This window comes from Lipotes vexillifer, unplaced genomic scaffold, assembly GCF_000442215.2.
Source record: "Lipotes vexillifer unplaced genomic scaffold, Lipotes_vexillifer_v1.1 scaffold1166, whole genome shotgun sequence".
In the NCBI taxonomy this organism is placed as follows: domain Eukaryota; kingdom Metazoa; phylum Chordata; class Mammalia; order Artiodactyla; family Lipotidae; genus Lipotes; species Lipotes vexillifer.
In genome coordinates, this window is record NW_006773421.1 from 1,241,016 (window position 1) to 1,248,149 (window position 7,134).

At 46.8% G+C, this 7,134-nt stretch overlaps 1 protein-coding gene across 1 annotated transcript in view; it reads left to right on the forward strand.

The window, feature by feature from the left end:
- KCNU1 (potassium calcium-activated channel subfamily U member 1) overlaps positions 1-7,134 on the forward strand; it is a 137,853-nt gene that overhangs the window by 123,753 nt on the left and 6,966 nt on the right. The gene's annotated exons all lie outside the window — the stretch shown is intronic.

Below are 7,134 nucleotides of genomic sequence, written 5' to 3' on the forward strand. Positions count from 1 at the left end.
TTTTGCGGTACGCGGGCCTCTCACTGTTGCAGCCTCTCCCGTTGCGGAGCACAGGCTCCGGACGCGCAGGCTCAGCGGCCATGGTTCATGGGCCCAGCCGCTCCGCGGCATGTGGGATCCTCCCGGACCGGGGCACGAACCCGCATCCCCTGCATCAGCAGGCAGACTCTCAACCACTGCGCCACCAGGGAACCCCCTGGGATGCATTTTTGACTGCATGCTCATTCTTTCCCTGAGCAGTTCCCTTGCATGGATTGCAGGGTTCCATGAGTAGAATCTATTCATTGCGTGAATGCCTATTGAACACCTTGTAGGGTGCTGTCCTAGGTGCTGAGGACACAGCAGTGATGAAACAGACCAATCTCTGCCCATGTGGAGCTCATGCCTATGGAGGAGGTTGATACACACATGATAATATTATGTCAGATAGACAGAAGGGCCACGGTGATGTGAGACAGGACATGTAGGGTTTGCGGAAGGAGTTGAAAGTTCAATAAGGCGGCCTAGGAAGGCAGCCCTGAGGAGGCGATATGTGAGTCAAGTCCTGGGAACAGGAGAGCAAGTGCCTTTCTGATCTTTGGGGAAGAAACATTCCAGGCAGAGGGAAGGTCAGGTGGGAGCATTCCCAGGGTGTTCAAGGAATTTGACTAAACCTTAGGAAGTCTGTGCGTAGCCATTTGTGAATGGCTGCAAGGACTCCTGCAGGGGAAATGCTTGTAACCCACTCCCTCACAGATGCCTCCTACCGGGATGTTCCAAGAGAAGGGCTGCCAAAAGGCTGAGCATCTATGCACAGATGCTGACATAGCACAAGGCTCTGAGCACAGTTTGCTAGATTGGCTGCCTCTGGAATTCTGCATAGAAGAGGCATCATTCCTGCATCGTATAAGTGCCTCAAAAGTGCAGTTTTCATTTTAGGGGAGCGTGGTCAGGGCACATGCATCGCCCTTATGGCATCAGTGGATTATGTTGCCCGGCTCGGCTCTGTCTCCCTAAGCCTTTCAGGGGAGGCTCCTCATAAACCCCGTTGAGCTCTCAGAAAGGTAATACCAGGTCAGTGATCATTTAACATTAAACAGGCTGATAGACTACGAATTTCCTAAATTAAGCAGGATTCAGCCTTGACTGAGCCACAGAGAGAGTCAGTGAGGGAAGTCGAGTCAGGCCACTTTCCTGGGAAGGTAGCTCCATCAGGGAAAGGATTTTAAAACCCTGCCTGTCGTGGATGCTTCAGTTACCCTGCCCATAATTAGGGAGGGACCGGAGTGTCAGGCAGGAGGTGACGTGGTGAACTGGATCTGTCTGCAGGACACATTTTAGAAGGGTTTAAGGTCCCCGTTCTCTTCAGAGATCCCTAGACAGCAGGCAGCTTTGTGACTTAAACTCCAGCCTCGGTTAATCTCCACTGGCCCACACAGGGGCCAAAGTCACAGACTCTGTTTCGACTTAGTGGGAGGAGCAGGCTGGGCAGTGAGGACCGAGAGAGTGTCCAGCAATATGCACATCCCATGAGCCAGCACGGGGAACACGAACTTGGTGATGAGGCTTCTCAACACTCACCTTATGAGAGTGAGCCTGCGACCTCTTTGAGGAGTGCCCCTTCCTCCCAGGCTACCTTCAGCCGTTGTGTCTCATTCTGCTGGAAAATGAAATAAGCTGTGTAAAAATTCAGGAGTCTATTCTGAGGCCCCATGGTGAAGTCTTTGGGAGAGAGAGAAAGCCACATATGGTGGCCTGGGATGGGGGACAGTCACATGAGGTCAAAAGCCACATTGGACCCTCAGCCTGCCCTTGGGGACTCCTAGTAAGTGCCTGGTTTGGGACTGGCACTTGGTCGTCTGATGAGGCCGTGAGGACGGCAGTGGAGCTTCAGGGTAGAAGGTATCCTGTATGTCAAGGGGGCTGGCTTGGAACTTGAACTTCTTAATCTCTACCTAGTGGCCTCCTGCCCCAGCTCTCAAATCCTTGATGACGAATGGCTCAGCAAAACGAACACACTTTAACACGGTTTGGAGCTCCAACTCCAAATCTCTGGCCCTGATGAGCTGAATTAGACCCTTGAAAATGCTCAGGGGGTGCTGCCCACTTGTTTCCCTGCCCCTGGACCTGGTACTACTGGCTCCACTTGGCTTCTAAGGATGGGGGTGACTTTCTATCGTATCAGCCACACAGAAAGAAAGAGCCCAAGGGTCAGGGCTGAGCCTCCAGTTTCATTGTCTCTGCTCATCCGAGGACAGTTTGGTCTTGGCTGGCCTCCTGACCTTCCACCTGCTCACTGGCGGTGAGAGCAGTAGCCTCTGTGAAGAAGGGAACACTTATGTCCTCTTGCACTGAAACCATCTGGGGCCACTGTGGTGGCTCCACAATATGTGTCCAGCACGCCACTTCATTCTCCATATGTATTGGGGCGTCTCCTTGTGCAGGCATGCGGGAGGAGGGCCAAGGTCCCGATCTCCCCATAAAGTTAGGGTGGCAGTCACGGGCCCTGGGTCATCACTCCCTCCATCACATGCCCACGGCAGACACCACTGACACTCACGGGTCTCTTCCTCCGCATCACACCTGCGAGTCTTTACCAGCACAGACCTTGAGGCGGCATCTTCCAACGGTTTCATTCTTGAGATGATAATTAGAGCAATATCTGGGGTAAGAACAATGGTAACATCATCTCTCAGGCACTTACTTAAGGTCTTTGCTGAATGCGTTACCTGCAGTTTAATTCTCCCGTCAACCTAACCAAGAGGATACAGTTGCTAGCCTTGTTTTACAGATCGAGACTCTGAAGCCTGGAGGGGTGACTAATGTGCCAAAGGTCACAGCACTTACAGATGACAAGTTGGTTTTCAGACCCAAATCCCTAAGGTTCCAGAGACAGACCAAATCCATTACGACCAGACCCACTGCTGCTCCGGAAGGCTCTTCTGTGATTACGAGTGTCCTTTCAAGATTCAAGACACTGAGGCTGAAGTTCTACTTGGAGGAATCCGCCTCCCGGGGTGCTCCAGAGTCCCTGAGGGATGAGCAGAGAGAAGAGGACCAGGGTGCACCCACCCCTTCCCCCCAGTCAGAACTACTCTACTCTCGTCTGGGTCTCATACGAGGCTCCTGCATAAGATTTGATTCAAAGAAGGACTTCTGTTGTTGAGAAGGCTAAAAGGCACTGCCTAGAAGTTAGAGAATCTGACCAACAGAGAGGCATAAAATAAGAGAGCCAGATTCCTGTTCTCTGTCTTCCGAGCCAAGTCTCCAGCTCCCAGTTGGGAGTCTTGTCCCGGAGACAGGAGTCAGCCACCCCATTTTGCACATCCATTTTGTCCCATAATTTCCCTCCCCAAGGAACATCTTCCAGATTCGGCTCTTGCCACCTGCCGTCCAGCTTGATGCTCCAAGAGGTCTGTTTCCCATGGCTGCACAGTCAGAGGTTATGCTTAGAATCAAAATGTGTGTTTCCCTGGCGGCCATCCTCTGCAGAAGGGAACGGCTGCGGACTGGTGCGTTCCGAACAGGCTCCCTCGGGATAAAGGGGGCTGACACCTCAGCAGCTTCTGGAACAGGATGAGGTCACCTCCTCGACTCGCGTCTCAGTGAACTCGGTTTCGACCTAATATTGCAGGGCCCTCTCTTCCTTCTCACCTGTCCCTGGAAAATTGCACTGTGCTTCCAGGTGGCCCGTAAGAAACACGAGGAGGATGAACTCACAGGTCCCAAGGAGAGAACAAAGCCTGAAAAATGTGGCGTGAACTTGTCACCGCCTGAAAGTACTGCAGTTCTGTTTTAGATTGTAGTTTTCCCCTTCTATCCCCTGATATCCCTGTGATGTTTTTTCCCAAGATAAAAATAATGAATTTTCCCCCCAAATCTTCTGCTTCAGCCAACCCTATGGCTTCAAGTATACCCTGGAATACTACTGTCAACTCCTGGCCCAGTTGGAGAAACATGCCCCTAAGGTGTAATTCGGATTCACTTTTAACCCTCAGCTCAATGCTGTATAAAAATATGGAGGGCTTCCCTGGTGGCGCAGTGGTTGAGAGTCCGCCTGCCGATGCAGGGGACACGGCTTCGTGCCCCGGTCCGGGAAGATCCCACATGCCGCGGAGCGGCTGGGCCCGTGAGCCATGGCCGCTGAGCCCGCGCGTCCGGAGCCTGTGCTCCGCAATGGGAGAGGCCACAACAGTGAGAGGCCCACGTACCACAAAAAAAGTAAAAATAAAAATAAAATTAAAAAAATAAAAATATGGAGGCGCACTCAGACCCCTCCATATGGGAGCAGGACTCCCATATGGCTTTATAACAATAGGATTTCAAACCTGGACATGAAGTAGGGGGCATTTTCCTTTACTTATAAGGGAGGTAAGGAAAATAACAAGTTACCTGGTTTGAGATCTCAAGTTCACTCAGCTGGTTAGTGGCAGTTTTCCTGCCATATAGCCTCATTCTCAACTTAGAAGTATTTCTCAGAAAACGTGGGCCTTAAGACCTTTTGAGATTCTCAGAATTAAGAGAAACCTCAAACTTCACTGTAGCTAAAAGTTAAAACACTTTGGGCTGCAACATTTTCAAGGATCAGAAGTTCAAATTCTGATTGAACTGATTACATTAGATATTAGTTAATATAAATCTGAGTATATTAGAAACACTATTCAAGTTTAGAAGTCCTAAAATGTTTCATGCACATTTCAACTTTCATATTTTCTTGAGAACGAAAAAAAGAATGAAAAACAAATAAAGGAAAGAAGGGAGAGAGGGAGGGAGGGAAGGAGGGAGAAAGGAAGTGGAAAGAAAAAAGAGACCCATAAATGGCAGTGCCATGGAACCCCGAATAATAAGAATATAAGATGAAGCTCAGAATAAGGGTGACATGTAAATCCCATTATTTTCCCCAATATAGAATTGCAAGCCTTTTGATGTCAAAACTGAAGAAATGATATAGTCAAAAGCTAAGCCTCTCTCTGTTAAATATGTAAAGTACATGTTTCCCCAGAGGCATTGACACCAGGATAACCCTAGAAATTACACCTTTTTTTTTTTAATCAGTGGAGAAATATTCTAACAGCATTATGTTTGATCATTCTACATTATGGCCACTTGTTCTTAAACAGATTGTGGTCCAATCTGGATTTACATCCTCTACTCCCTCCTGGATTTCAGGGCGCCAGATCCATAAGCACCCTTCTGGGTAGCAGGATGAAACAGGGAGGGAATATAAGGAGGTGACTGTCACCTGACTGTCACTCAGGAGGTTCGTTCTTTCAGTCAGTCTGGACATTAGGTTGGAGAAGTCATCTTTAATCTGAAAACTATTGTAAAAGTTCTTTTTATTTTCTCTTAATTTACATAGATTATATTATTTCCTAGGTCGCCTTCTCCAGTGGGCTCTGCATTTTGCTAACAGTATTTGTTTATTTGTTAAAGATCAACTGCCAATTGTACTCAGTATTCTGACAGCTGTTTTTGCACTCAATTTTTAAAAATCATTTGTAATAATTAATTGTTTGCAGTAACCTTTGCACTGAATATTCTTACACCTGCCTGGTCCAATGTGCTCTTGAAGACGTGAATGTTAAGTAGACAGAGTCTGTCTGAAAGAACACATCATTTAAGGCATGTTGCTCAGAGTGTAATTTGAGGACCACCAGTGTCAAAACTACCAGAGGTGCCCTTTAAATTCTGATTCCCACTCCCGTACATAAATTCTGATCCAGTAGATCTGGGATCCCAGAAATCTGGTCTCATGAATATCACTCCAGGTGATCCAGGTACATGAACACCAGTTTCAAAGACAGCACAATTCAGTGGTGTGTGCTGTATAGCTCATTTAATCCTGCAAACAGTGCTCAAAGGTGGGTATTATCATGTCATCTTTAAAATCATAAAACTATGACTGAGAAAGAATTCGGTCCGCTAGGATGTGCCAGTCCAAGATTCAAACTCAGGTGTGTTCCGTACAAACAACTAGCTCTAAAATGCAGAAGAACAAAATAGAGTAAAAGCCAGTGGCCATGGGATCACAAGGAAAGGAAAATTTCATTCTGATGAGGAGGCCAGTATAGAGTCTTCCAAGAGGAAAGATGAACCAGATGTTCTAAAGCAAAGGCATGAAGGAGTAAAAGTGTCACTTGAGCAACCACAGATTGACTAGTGTGCACCGGAGAGAACGATGGCTCATGGAGATGAGCTCAGAGGGGGAGCTGGTGTCAGATCTTGAGGGCTTTGAAGACCGTGGAAACGAGTCTGAGCTTGGTTTTACTGCAGGTTCAAGGGATGGGTGGCGGGATCTGATTTGTGTTTCTAGACAATCTCTCTGGAAGCATTTTGAGCAATGGATTGTAAATGAGAAAAAGACTAGTAAAGAGGTGTGTCTCATAACCCAGACTTCAGAAGACAAGTCCCTGAAGTGGGGCATGGAGAAAATGAATGGTAAAATTTCTCAATAACGATGGAAGTCATTCCTATTATTTATAATGAAAACAGAATTACTGATTTTTATGTAGGTGCTGTATAACCATGTAAATTCTCATTTCTACTGGAATAAAAGTTCGATTTAGATAAGACAAAGGGTAGGAAATTTAGAACATTATATAGATAACTGGATTTAAGAAAACCTCATGGGCAATTATTACAATGATATTTCCATGTATGTCACTGCCTAGTCAACACTGAGTGTGTAGGAATCCTTTGGGAAAAGAGTTTAAGAAAATGGCTTTGGCTTATTCAGACTCAAGCTCCTTTCAAACTAAGTTGACCCACACGTCAATCTCTGGCTTCATTTTGATGCCAAATACTCTGAAATTCCATTCATTTTATACTCCACACCTCCTCTTTTCAAAGTACACCATAACAGCTGTGGGAGATTAAGTTAATACCCGTCCTCAAATAGGTCAGAATCAAAAGGAATATCAGTAGATTCACATCCGGAAGATTCAAGTGTAGACGCCAATAGTAATATAAGTAGTCCCCTAAGGAAAAACTCTAGAAGTCTCTATACACATTTTAAATACACGTTGATGATTATTAGGGTATCTGTGGCCTGATACACTCCTCTGGTCATTTTTGGAAGCGGGGCCACCCTTGGGGTCAGTGTCATTACCCCTCTTCTACTATTACAGTGTAAGTCCTCCCCAAAAGAGCAGGAAT